At 36.7% G+C, this 14,678-nt stretch overlaps 1 non-coding gene across 1 annotated transcript; it reads left to right on the forward strand.

Annotated features, from left to right (window-relative positions):
* Positions 1-13,388: 13,388 nt before the first annotated feature.
* On the forward strand, positions 13,389-13,495 carry LOC141723159 (small nucleolar RNA R71). The gene has a single exon (XR_012576149.1). It is a non-coding gene; the product is annotated as a small nucleolar RNA R71 (small nucleolar RNA).
* The last annotated feature ends 1,183 nt before the right edge of the window (positions 13,496-14,678 follow it).

Genomic DNA, 14,678 nt, shown 5'->3' on the forward strand with positions numbered 1-14,678 from the left:
ATGTTTGATATAGTATATGTGAAGCATGATGCTTGATTGTTTGAAGTTTGGTTGAGTTGTAGAGATTAGTTGGTTTTGTGGTATTGTTGGAGTTGTAAATCTTGATAATTAGTTAAAGAACCTATGTAAAGCTTTTAGTTCATGTGGGGAATAAGTATAAATGGTTAATGTGGATTGTTGGGGCTGTTATGATGTGGTTTGGATGGATGTTGGTTGTATGATTGATTTGGGGTTGAATTGTGGTTGGTTTTGAATGGTTTAAATTTGGGAAATCATGTAAACATAGCCGTCGTAACGTCCAATTTTCTTTAGACTGTTTTTGTGCATAACATTAGGACCCGAGAACCCCCTGCTAGATTATGACCACTGCCATTTTTAGGTAGCTCATGTTATGAGCTTCGTTTTGATATGTAGTTCGTTCGATTCCGATGCACGGTTTAGGAGAAACGACCGTTTCAAGTAACGGCGTTTTGCGAACGAAACTTTTCCCCTCGCCTTACTTTGAAACATAGGTTAAAGACCAAAAAGAGTTAATTAATGTATGAAACATTTATGGTAAGTGTGTTAGGCAGTTGGTAAGACACTCGCGAAGGAATCACTTTAAAACTCGTAAAGGTTAAATTATTAAAAATGGTGGAGCCAAGGGTACCCGAGTGACTTAAGCGAATCAGTAAGCGCAAAACGAGCGTTAGAGTCTGAGTTGGTTAGAGTATAGATTTACAAGTGACTTTGGTTTAATTCTAACTTACTTGTTGTTTATAGGTTACCAGACTCGTCCCGAGCCATTCGTAACCCCCAGTCGCTCAGGCAAGTTTTCTACCCGTTATACTGTTATTGTGATGTATATATGTATATGCATTATCTTGTGATAGATGCATGTTGGTTAATTAGCAAATTTTGCGATATATTGAAGCATGCTGATATGGTATATATATGCATGCCTGTTTCGTATTCTTTCCATATATATCTGTTGGTTCAGTTGATAATACCTATGCTAGAGAATAGCGGTAATTTGCATATACCCTTAGTATAGGGACCCAAAGGTGAAAACATTTTCTAAAACCGGGAGTCGAGGATCCCGAGTAGATTTTATATATATATATGGTTATAGTTTTCAAAACTATTAATCGAATAAGGTTTATTCTATAACTTTATTTTATTAATGAATATTATCTTGAATATTCATTCGAGGACTTATGACTCCTTTACATTATTTATTGAATATTACTTGGATATTCATTTGAGGATGTATGACTCCTTTATTTTATTTAATGAATATTATTTATAATATTCATTCGAGTTATTATGACTCAGCTTATTATTTAATGAATATTATTTCGAATATTCATTCGAGGGCTTATGACTCAGCTTATTTATTTATTGAATATTATTACGAATATTCATTCGAGGGCTTATGACTCAGCTTATTTTATTTATTGAATATTATTTGAATATTCATTTGAGGATCTATGACTCCGATTATTTGCTGAGATATATTCTTTATTTTATTAAAGAATAAGGTGTCGATAATCAAACTCACTTTTGATTATTCAAATAAAGATAGTACTTTCGTATAAGTATATCTTTGGATATTTAATATTCATTTCAAGTATAAGTTTCAAAACTTCTACTTCAATTATTTTTATAAAGATTATTCTTTATGGAAATATTATTTAAATAATAATATTCAGATATTTTCTAATATATTGGGACTGATTTATTTTGTTAAATCAGCATCACTCCAAACATTCTTAAAAATGTTTTGCGAGTCTTCAAAATGATTTTTAAAAGTTAGAGCGGATCCCAAAACTCATTTTTATATTTAAGATCCTCCTTTCGAAGGGGATTTAAATACTCGCTCAAAACCTGAGGGATCCGGCTCTGTGGTGTGTTTTATATTCGCAACAAGGTTGCTGTTTTGTTAAATGAATCGATTACTTACCCAACACTCGGGAAGTAAAATTCTTGGAACAAGTTAATCCATTAACAGGCATCGCCTGGGAAATATCGGTGAGTTCTCCTTTCCAACTAGATACGACTTCTTGGTGGAGCCGTATCAACAAGTTTCTACTTGGGGAAAGGGGGAACGAGCTTTACGTTTCAGAGTCATGGATTTCATCTGAACTAGGAGTGGCGTAAGTGGTCGAGTGGCGCCGGCCCAGCCTTATTATATTGGCCCAAATGGCCTGGAAGTTCCGCTAAGGCGGTCCATTCCTTAGGAGTTCAGTGTTCGTTTGACAAGTAAATCCGACAGGTTCTCCTCTACATGTAGAAAATGGTGGGGTTGCACTACTACGACTGATCATCGTAAGTGGTCTTCCTGGCGCGGCAAACTCCCGTAATGAGTTCATCATCCAATTGGATATTTCTGCAACACTACCCAGAGCACTTCGATAGAAAGGCTACGGTTGGGCGATTGTTGAGTGTTGGCAGGGTCAAGTTTTCAAAATGATGTTTGCATCAAATGAAGTATCTCGTAACTTCATTTTATTTTGATGATATTTTAAAGATTTAATCTATTCAAATCTGGTCTTGTAGTCTCATCTATGTGATGAACTTTGGAAACTAATTATAACTTGAATGGTGGTAGTTCAAGTAGTATTTGGAAAAGATATAAGTATATTGGAGTATCTTGTAACTTCATCTTTTAAACTTATATCTAGTAAATGATTATCTTATGCATGACAAAGATTTTCAGAAAAACGTTGAGACAAGGTTAGATATATGAGATCACCTTGCAACGATATTTTTATACAGTTATACACTGGAACTCTGTGTGTATTATGCATGGAAGAGGACTTCCAATATTTTGAAAAGTATATATGTATATATACACTGAATATTTTGCGACTTCATCGCATTAAGATATCATCTTGGTTCATTTCTTTTGACCAAGACCTTCATGAGTACTATGAGAAGGCTCATATATTGTTAATCATTATACATATTATTTTGGTGGGCTTGCTGCTCACCCTTTCTTTCTTCTTTCATCACACAACATCAGATAGACAAGATGAACAGGACCAAGCTCCCAATTCGCGAGCGGATAGGAAATGTTCCGCAGTTTCCTATAGGCGTTGATGTCGCTGTAGCTGAGGTAGGAACTACCAATAGGCTAGGCTTTCAACTTTTGATGTATCAGATTATGTATATTTATGAATTGTAATAATGGCAAAGAAATGTAAATTTATTCAGAAACCTGTTTAAGGTGTATTGGCATATAATTGTGGAATAAAACGACTTGTGATTATTTTTGGATATTCATCTCTGAGACTATAACTTGTGGTGTGTGTGTTTATTGTGGGGTCACAGTACAGAGTAGTTGATTATTTATTAAGATTGGGTGTTATTAAGGGAAATGGAACTCGTGACAACCCGGATCCCCGACCCCGGATTTGGGGGTGTTACAGAAATGGTATCAGAGCTAAGCGTTATAAACCTCAGAGATGATGGGACGTTAAGATAATAAGTTAACTAAGATAATAAGAACTCTTGCCAAGTTCATAGTCGGGCTACTTAACGTAGCACTGACAGTTAAAACCCTTATAGGAACCCTTATAAATATCGTGATAGAAGCGTAGTTCGTTATCGTAGATGGTAGCGGGACTCCGAACCCTGAGGTTGAGGAGCAACAGCGTGATGATGTTTATTACTAATTGGAGATCGGATTGTGGATCCGATAGAGTGTCCTAATGCAGGACCGGATGATGTTGATATTGAGAATGTAGCAGTTCAGGATGTTGTCCTAGAAGGGATAGTTGCAGAGAAGGATCCCATGGAGGATCCTGACATGAATGAATAAAGGACCACTGATGAATTGATGACCATGGTTAGGTCGACTACCAGAGGTAGGATTGGTCGGTCACTACCAGAGGTTCGTTCAAGTTTGTAAAGATAATAGCCCCTTTAACGCGGCTTACTCATAAGACTGAGAAGTTCGAATAGGCAGAGAAATGCGAGAACAGCTTTTAAGAACTGAAGCAAAGGTTGGTGACGGCCCCTATGTTGGCGTTGCCGGAGGGAAAAAGGAGATTTTGTGATTTGTAAGTGACGCTTCGCATAAGGAATTAGGGTGCTTCTTATATAGCACAGCAAGATAATCGCGTCTGCGTCAAGACAATTAAGGGAATTTAAAATTCGATATCCCCACCCATGAGCTTGGGCTCGTGGCAATAGTTTTGCCCTAAAGATTGGAGGCACTACTTGTATGGAGAGAAGTGCGAGATTTAACTAAGCCATAAGTACTCTAGTACATTTTCCCGTAGAGAGAGCTCAACATACGCCCGAGGAGGCGGTTAGAGCTAATCAAGAATTATGATTGGGAGATTCTGTATCATTCGGGGAAAGCCAATGTGGTGGCTGATGCCCTTAGTAAAAAGGAGAGACTCAAGATGATAATGTCTTTGGGAGAATTGATAAGGGATTTTGTGAGAATGAAAATAGTAGTGAAGGTAACCGGAGCCGGTACCGAAAAGCTGTTTGAGATTGCAATAGAGACCGAATTATTGGAAAAGAGCATATTATGCCAGAAAAAGGTGATGAATGAAGGCAGAGAGCCAATAAATAAATATGAGATTAATACCGAGAAAGATGATAAGGGAATAATGAGGTATTCCTATACAATTTGGGTTCCGAAAGTTCAAGAGCGTAAGGATGAGAACTTAGATGAGAGCCATAGTTTGAGGAATAAGATTTAGAGCAAACCCTGAACGTGATAGTCAGGGAGGTCGCCATCAAGATAGAAGGAACCCATGACATAATGGAGTGGAAAATGAGGATTTTAAATTAAAAGATGACCCCAATTATGGGGAGTAGGATGAAATATTTCATACTAAGGAAACAGAAAGGCGAGTAAGGAAAGGAGACCCGAGACGGTACTCCTATACGACAATTCATGGACCTGTCTAGACAGAACTTAGACTATTATCCCCAACCACCACCTTGAGGAAACAATGCGATAGGAAATTCTTTCAGGACCTGTAAGTCTCTAAGCTCTCAGAGTTCCAAGGAACAGGTTGACCAGTCGAGGCAAGAGCCTGGCTAAAGGAAATATAGGAATCATTTGAGATTCTAAATGATTGACGAATCTCAAAAGACTATTTTTGTCACTTACCCTCCTAAGAGAAAGGCCACCTGCTGGTGAAAGACCAAGAAAGGCACGGAGCCAGAGGTTAGAATAAACTGATTTAAGTTCAGTCAATTGTTTTTGGGAAAGTAATTCCCAAAGATAAGGAGATAGTGTAAAAGCTTTAGAGCCAGAACAAAGGCAGACGAGTATGATGAATTATGAATCTAAGTTGTAAAATTTGTCAAGATTCGTTCTGAGGACACGAATCCAGAATGACGGGATGTTTGAAATTAATGCTTATATTGTGATTGGTTTGTGAAATAATGATAAGAGAAAGGAAAATAAAAAGGAACTGAAGTGAAAAGGGATATAAAGGCAATAGAGTTTGAGAAATGATAAGGGAGTTGGGTATGAGGAAACCCTAAAGACTCGTAGCAATAGAAATAGGAAAATATGTAATCATTGGTATGAGGGTGATTCACCATGAGTTAAAGTTGAGGGTTGAAGGCATACGAGTTATGTACATTTTATCCCCTTTAAGTTGGGAGGATTCAAGGAAACCTTTAGATAGTTCGAAGGATAAATAATAAGACACGGATAGACTAAAGAGACAAGAAAGTAAGAAAGTAGGAAAATTGGATGAAGGAAGTGACCTTCAAGAATGTGAAGTGTAAGACCGGTGGCTTGATACCCAGAAAGGGAGACGCCAGGTATGAAAGATATCCCAATATTGAGGTGACTGTTGAGATAAACAACAAAAGTAAATAAGGAATTATTAAGAAGAAGTTCACGTTGAACATGACCAATATCTTCCAGAACATCCATGTTATCATTACCAAATTAGGAAAGAAAAGCGGATGACCATTGTTATCTTTTGGAGGCCATATGGATTGACCTCAATTTGAATAAGGATGCTATTATGAAGTCAGGTATAGACTATCGAGGTGGGAATGATGAATAAGATAATCTATCAAGGATATATGACTTGATTTATCCATGGAAGGATGCAGGTACCTTTTAAAGGTGGAATTAAGGATAGAACATTGGTAACTTAAAATGAATCCTAGGGGAATGCATACAGGTTGGCATTTCACCCTTAATAGGGATAGTATGAGTTTTGACAGTATGAATTGGAAAGGATTAAGGTAATAACAACCTTTAACAATCAGTGGAGAAATTTTTCAGAGGTATATAGACAATGGTTCTAGTAATAGTAAATGGTATTTTGATATGCCCTGTATCTAGGGAATACAGGAGGAACGATTGAAGGATAACCTTAGAGGTTTTACAAGGAGAAAGGTAATATTCAAAAATTCTCAAGAATAGAAATGTTGATAAAGGAAATATGACGTAATTATAATAATGCCAAGTGGGGCACGTGTTGAACCACGAGAAAGTATGAATCGAACCAGTAAAGGTCGAAATTGTTCAGGACAATTAGGGCCCAGGATAAAAGATGTTCTAAGTATGATTGAGAATCAGTTTTGACAGTGATTAGCCTCTAAAGACTGAGGCAATAACTTATGGAAAACATCTTCACTCAAGCAGTGATCGGAAATAGGGTAGAAAATTTGTGAAAGTGGTTAAAATGAAATTGACTATAAGGAAATTTTACTATCAGGAAAGGCCAAAGAGGTGGCCGACGCTTTAAATGTAAGAGAATAATTATAGGCGCTCGTGCGAGAGGAATACAGTGATGATGGTTAAAGCTGTGAAGGTTGTATTATGGTTTGGAAGATTGACATTCCTTCTGATGACTGTGCAATACCCAACCCTAATAGTAGTTGGTAAAGGTTTAATTCGTGTAATCGCCATGAGCAGGCTATCTATCTCAGAAGATACTATCTTGAGATAAGCCAGGACCATGTTTCAAAAAGGACTAGACGAACCTTTGAGTTAAGTCTTCTATTTAAGGCATATGATTAAGAATGGTATTAACCTGCTATCGTTGCTTTGATGGAAACTCTTCTGCAATTTTATTTGCTTCATGTCATGTATGTATGTCAGGATCAGGAGTGTTCTTCATGAATCATGAATGGTGATTATGTTACCTCCTTAGAAGAATTCGATATGATATGTATGGACTCCGTATGGTTAGCTATTAAGACTTCAAGGAAAATGAATGACTACAGTAGGTCAGTGGTGGACCATAGTAAGGCAGCAATGATTCTGCGAGTAATGAGCTGATTACAACCGTGAGAGTTGTATTGGAATGGTTGTTGAGATTGAGTACCACTAATCGGGTCGTGGTAGTGTATAAGTTATCATTGATAGACTAATTAAGTAGAGTGTCTACCTATTGTATATTTATTCTACTTATCAATAGAGAGTCGTATTACTATACGAGGAAGGTTGCAGTGCAGGCATAGAATTTTAGTAACGGTGATGTCTGGAATGAAAATCCAGATTCGATTTTCGATGTCGAGGGAGTTTCAAAGGTGATTGTGAATAAGCTCGAGGAAGAGCATGGGTCCATAGAATGATGGACGGATTAGCAAAAATTATTTAAGCATGCAAAATGCGATGCGATAATACTTGATGTTGATATAAATACATATGTTTTGTTCTCCTATGACAAACCTCTATAGTTCAGAGGTAGGTTCCAAGCCAGATATTTTGTGGCAGTATATTTTTTCATATATACAATTCTCTTCAATTCGTTCTTTTCTCTTCTTTTCATTTCATGTAAGCTGAGAAGAACAACCCTTCCAGAAGGGGAGGTATTGCCGAATGACTATCTATCTGTGTGATAGAAGCCGAGTAGGATACCAGCTATTGTTTAATTGCTTGTCAAGTACTAAAGCTGGCCACCTTCTGTACTAACTATGTGATATAACAAGTGTTCATGATCATAGTGATCTCTCAACAAATTCTTTTACTTCTATATGATTGATCAAACTTTGGGAAATAGAAACAGCTGAAAAAAAAGGAATAATGAAGTTGTGGTAGTATTCGGAATGGAAACACATTCGTGATACTAAGGTTGACATGGTTATTAAAAGGTTATAGAACGCTAGCGAGCAAAAGTATAACCCGTATAATATTAGGAACGGAAGGTAGTAGCGATTACGAACTGGAAAAGAATGGGTATTGAGAAGCAAAAGTTCTAATGATTAGAAGCTATGATGAGAGTCTGTGTAATAGACTTGAAAGAATTTGGAATGATCACTTAATGAGGATTGAGTTATCTTACGATAATAGATCATATGTCATTATCGAGATGTCGCCTTATGAGATCCTTGAGGGAAGACAATGTCGATCTCCCTTATGTTAGGATGAAGTTGTAGAGCGCAAGATGCTCGGACCCGCAGTAGTCCAAAGGACCAAGGATATGATAGATCTAATCAGAGGACGGCTGGTAGTAGCCCAAGATGGACATGATAAGTATGTTGATTTGACACGAAAGGATAAAGAGTATGAAATAGGGGACCTAGTAATGTTATAGGTATCCCTTGGAAAGGATTGATGAGGTTCGGAAAGAAAGGAAAGCTAAGTCTACAATTTGTTGGACCCTTGGATATATTAAGACGTTTGGGAAGTTAGCATATGAGCTAGCCCTAACCCCGAACATGTAGCAGGTCGTAACGTGTTTCACGTATCAATGTTAAGGAAGTGTAATTCAGATGCCAGATAAATAGAGGCATATGAGTGCATAGATATGCAACCCGACGTAACCTATATAGAGCAACCAGGAAGGGTTATAGAGTGAAAAGGAACAAGTGCTTAGGAGAAGGATTATCAAACTAGGCAGAGTTTGGTGGTAGAACCACAATGTGGGAAAATTGACTAGAGAGTTAGAAGGCACAATGCTAGAAAAGCATCCCCAACTGTTTTCTATCTGATTCCGGGACGGAATCCTTTTAAGGAGGGGAGACTGTAATAACCCCAAATTTTGGGAAATTTTTGAAACCCTTATGAATAGTGTTTTTGCTGAATGAGAAAAATTTTCATGCCACGCTATGTAGGGGTTCTGTTATTGATCTTATGGGATATTATTAGTACTCTATGTGGTATATAAGTGTATGTAAAGATCGTCAGAATCCAATTCCGAACACTTTGATTTTTTGCGGAAATCCAATAGATACGGAAAGAATTGAGTATAAGGTAACAGGGTAAAAATGATTTAAATTAAAGGATTATAAGAGAGGATCATAAAAGGAATACAATATATTGAGAAAGGTTAAAGGAACCTAAGTAATAAGATCCCGGGTATGATCCCTCAAACGATAAACGAAAATGAAAGTTAAGCGAACCGTATAACAGATCAGCGGTCATTAGGCAAACAATTAGGAAGTTAATCAAAGGGATTAGAGAGGATGATGTCACCCAACCAATGAGAAGAGGACAAGGAGGGGAGGATGACATCATGAGGATGACACAAGCATGACATGGGAAGGAAGGAGATGTGGTGACTTTTTAACCACACAAACTCAAGGGCAACAAGGTAATTAACTAAAAAAACAACACAAAAATCAACTAACCAAGCAAACATTTCATTTTTCATCAAACAAAACACAAAAATCTCTTTCTTCCCAAGCTAGCTCTCGGCCCATTTCTTAAAAATTGAAGATCCAAGCTCCACCACTTACTATTTAGCAAGGTAATTATCTAAGCTTCCCCATGGATAGTTACATACTCCCTATAAGTTTAAGCTTCTAATTCCAAGCCAATCTTTTTCTATAAATCATGAAAGAAGATGGTGAATAGTGTTTTTCAAGAACTAAAATTTGTGTTCTTGAAGTTTTGTTTAGATTAAGCTTGGATAAGGACTTTAAGGGTGATTCCAAGCCATTCTCTTGATTCTCCACTCTCCAAGGAAGGTATAAACTACAAACCCTAGCTTTAGTTTTGAGTAATTGGGATTGAATATGTTTGATATAGTATATGTGAAGCATGATGCTTGATTGTTTGAAGTTTGGTTGAGTTGTAGAGATTAGTTGGTTTTGTGGTATTGTTGGAGTTGTAAATCTTGATAATTAGTTAAAGAACCTAAGTAAAGCTTTTAGTTCATGTGGGGAATAAGTATAAATGGGTTAATGTGGATTGTTGGGGCTGTTATGATGTGGTTTGGATGGATGTTGGTTGTATGATTGATTTGGGGTTGAATTGTGGTTGGTTTTGAATGGTTTAAATTTGGGAAATCACGTAAACATAGCCGTCGTAACGTCCGATTTTCTTTAGACTGTTTTTGTGCATAACATTAGGACCCGAGAACCCCCTGCTAGATTATGACCACTGCCATGTTTAGGTAGCTCATGTTACGAGCTTCGTTTTGATATGTAGTTCGTTCGATTCCGATGCACGGTTTAGGAGAAACGACCGTTTCAAGTAACGGCGTTTCGCGAACGAAACTTTCCCCCTCGCCTTACTTTGAAACATAGGTTAAAGACCAAAAAGGGTTAATTAATGTATGAAACATTTATGGTAAGTGTGTTAGGCAGTTGGTAAGACACTCGCGAAGGAATCACTTTAAAACTCGTAAAGGTTAAATTATTAAAAATGGTGGAGCCGAGGGTACCCGAGTGACTTAAGCGAATCAGTAAGCGCAAAACGAGCGTTAGAGTCTGAGTTGGTTAGAGTATAGATTTACAAGTGACTTTGGTTTAATTCCAACTTACTTGTTGTTTATAGGTTACCAGACTCGTCCCGAGCCATTCGTAACCCCCAGTCGCTCAGGCAAGTTTTCTACCCGTTATACTGTTGTTGTGATGTATATATGTATATGCATTATCTTGCGATAGATGCATGTTGGTTAATTAGCAAATTTTGCGATATATTGAAGCATGCTGATATGGTATATATATGCATGCCTGTTTTGTATTCTTGCCATATATATCTGTTGGTTCAGTTGATAATACCTATGCTAGAGAATAGCGGTAATTTGCATATACCCTTAGTATAAGGACCCAAAGGTGAAAACATTTTCTAAAACCGGGAGTCGAGGATCCCGAGTAGATTTTATATATATATATGGTTATAGTTTTCAAAACTATTAATCGAATAAGGTTTATTCTATAACTTTATTTTATTAATGAATATTATCTTGAATATTCATTCGAGGACTTATGACTCCTTTACATTATTTATTGAATATTACTTGGATATTCATTTGAGGATGTATGACTCCTTTATTTTATTTAATGAATATTATTTATAATATTCATTCGAGGTATTATGACTCAGCTTATTATTTAATGAATATTATTTCAAATATTCATTCGAGGGCTTATGACTCAGCTTATTTATTTATTGAATATTATTACGAATATTCATTCGAGGGCTTATGACTCAGCTTATTTTATTTATTGAATATTATTTGAATATTCATTTGAGGATCTATGACTCCGATTATTTGCTGAGATATATTCTTTATTTTATTAAAGAATAAGGTGTCGATAATCAAACTCACTTTTGATTATTCAAATAAAGATAGTACTTTCGTATAAGTATATCTTTGGATATTTAATATTCATTTCAAGTATAAGTTTCAAAACTTCTACTTCAATTATTTTTATAAAGATTATTCTTTATGGAAATATTATTTAAATAATAATATTCAGATATTTTCTAATATATTGGGACTGATTTATTTTGTTAAATCAGCATCACTCCAAACATTCTTAAAAATGTTTTGCGAGTCTTCAAAATGATTTTTAAAAGTTAGAGCGGATCCCAAAACTCATTTTTATATTTAAGATCCTCCTTTCGAAGGGGATTTAAATACTCGCTCAAAACCTGAGGGATCCGGCTCTGTGGTGTGTTTTATATTCGCAACAAGGTTGCTGTTTTGTTAAATGAATCGATTACTTACCCAACACTCCGGAAGTAAAATTCTTGGAACAAGTTAATCCATTAACAGGCATCGCCTGGGAAATATCGGTGAGTTCTCCTTTCCAACTAGATACGACTTCTTGGTGGAGCCGTATCAACAAGTTTCTACTTGGGGAAAGGGGGAACGAGCTTTACGTTTCAGAGTCATGGATTTCATCTGAACTAGGAGTGGCGTAAGTGGTCGAGTGGCGCCGGCCCAGCCTTATTATATTGGCCCAAATGGCCTGGAAGTTCCGCTAAGGCGGTCCATTCCTTAGGAGTTCAGTGTTCGGTTGACAAGTAAATCCGACATGTTCTCCTCTACATGTAGAAAATGGTGGAGTTGCACTACTACGACTGATCATCGTAAGTGGTCTTCCTGGCGCGGCAAACTCCCGTAATGAGTTCATCATCCAATTGGATATTTCTGCAACACTACCCAGAGCACTTCGATAGAAAGGCTACGGTTGGGCGATTGTTGAGTGTTGGCAGGGTCAAGTTTTCAAAATGATGTTTGCATCAAATGAAGTATCTCGTAACTTCATTTTATTTTGATGATATTTTAAAGATTTAATCTATTCAAATCTGGTCTTGTAGTCTCATCTATGTGATGAACTTTGGAAACTAATTATAACTTGAATGGTGGTAGTTCAAGTAGTATTTGGAAAAGATATAAGTATATTGGAGTATCTTGTAACTTCATCTTTTAAACTTATATCTAGTAAATGATTATCTTATGCATGACAAAGATTTTCAGAAAAACGTTGAGACAAGGTTAGATATATGAGATCACCTTGCAACGATATTTTTATACAGTTATACACTGGAACTCTGTGTGTATTATGCATGGAAGAGGACTTCCAATATTTTGAAAAGTATATATGTATATATATACTGAATATTTTGTGACTTCATCGCATTAAGATATCATCTTGGTTCATTTCTTTTGACCAAGACCTTCATGAGTACTATGAGAAGGCTCATATATTGTTAATCATTATACATATTATTTTGGTGGGCTTGCTGCTCACCCTTGCTTTCTTCTTTCATCACACAACATCAGATAGACAAGATGAACAGGACCAAGCTCCCAATTCGCGAGCGGATAGGAAACGTTCCGCAGTTTCCTATAGGCGTTGATGTCGCTGTAGCTGAGGTAGGAACTACCAATAGGCTAGGCTTTCAACTTTTGATGTATCAGATTATGTATATTTATGAATTGTAATAATGGCAAAGAAATGTAAATTTATTCAGAAACCTGTTTAAGGTGTATTGGCATATAATTGTGAAATAAAACGACTTGTGATTATTTTTGGATATTCATCTCTGAGACTATAACTTGTGGTGTGTGTGTTTATTGTGGGTTCACAGTACAGAGTAGTTGATTATTTATTAAGATTGGGTGTTATTAAGGGAAATGGAACTCGTGACAACCCGGATCCCCGACCCCGGATTTGGGGGTGTTACACCCAAACCATTGTTGAAACAGTTAATGATCATCCAGTCAGGCATCCCATGATGAGGACACTTCCTAAGAATCTCCTTATATCGATCCCAAGCCTCGCATAAAGATTCTCCAGATTGCTGAGCAAATTGAGTAAGTGTGTTTCTGATTGCAGTAGTCTTCGCCATAGGAAAGAATTTGGTTAAGAACTTCTAAGCAAGATCCTCCCATTTGGTGATAGACCCTGGTGGTAGAGAATATAACCAGCACTTAGCTTTATCCTGTAGAGAGGATGGGAAAAGCCTCAACTTAATAGTATCTTCAGAAACTCCATTGAACTTGAAAGTGTCGCAGATCTTGATGAAATCTCTGATGTGCATGTTGGGGTCTTCTGTCGGAGAACCCCCAAACTGAATTGAGTTCTGTCTCATCTGAATTGTGCTCGACTTAATCTCAAAGGTATTAGCCAAGATGGCTGGCCGAACAATGCTAGACTGAATATCATCGATCTTCGTTTGAGAGTAGTCCATCAAATCCCTTGGATTTTCTTCTGGTTTTCCCATTGCAATAATAGCCTCTTCTTCTTTCTCAACTAAGATCTCTTCCTCAACTTTCTCCTCCACTACAACTTATTCCTCAGCTTGATCCAGTGTCCTCTTACGAGACCGAGAACGCGTATGCATACACGCTCGCTAGAGTACCTGAAACACGACAAGGAATTAAGTTATAATGTACGAGTCACTGAACTTTAACGACCAATGATGAGAAACACATAAACTAAAAATTAACACCGAAATCCCCGGCAGCGGCGCCAAAAACTTGTTAGGGCGGAAACACGCGCTAAAATTCACGCAAGTATACGCGATCGCAAGTAATATAGAATAAATTCTAGTTCGTTCCCACAGGGATAGGTTTAGGTTAATTTCAATCAATGTATTTATGCAACACTAGTATGGTTATTATTCAATGCTAAGACGAGTAACATATTAAGATTGTTTATACTAAGATTGACTAAGAGATTATACTAAAGAACATAAACTAAGAGATTAAAGAGAATTGAATGATATATGACACAAACATGGGATTCTAACTTCATTAAATACTTCATTCAATAGCCTTTTCGTTCTTAACCTTAGCATGTAATGGTGATGACACTAGCTAATCAGATAACACGAAACTGATAAACGCCAACTTTCATCGTACGAATACCATACTACCAGACATCCACAAAAGAGATAGAAGCTGAATAGACACCAATTATATTGAGACCCTATATGTCTATAGAATTTGACAATATAACGGTTTAATACATAAGTTATCTATCGCAATTACATAGGGCAAGTAAGATGGTTAAAA

Source organism: Apium graveolens, chromosome 4, assembly GCF_009905375.1.
Source record: "Apium graveolens cultivar Ventura chromosome 4, ASM990537v1, whole genome shotgun sequence".
NCBI classification, from domain to species: domain Eukaryota; kingdom Viridiplantae; phylum Streptophyta; class Magnoliopsida; order Apiales; family Apiaceae; genus Apium; species Apium graveolens.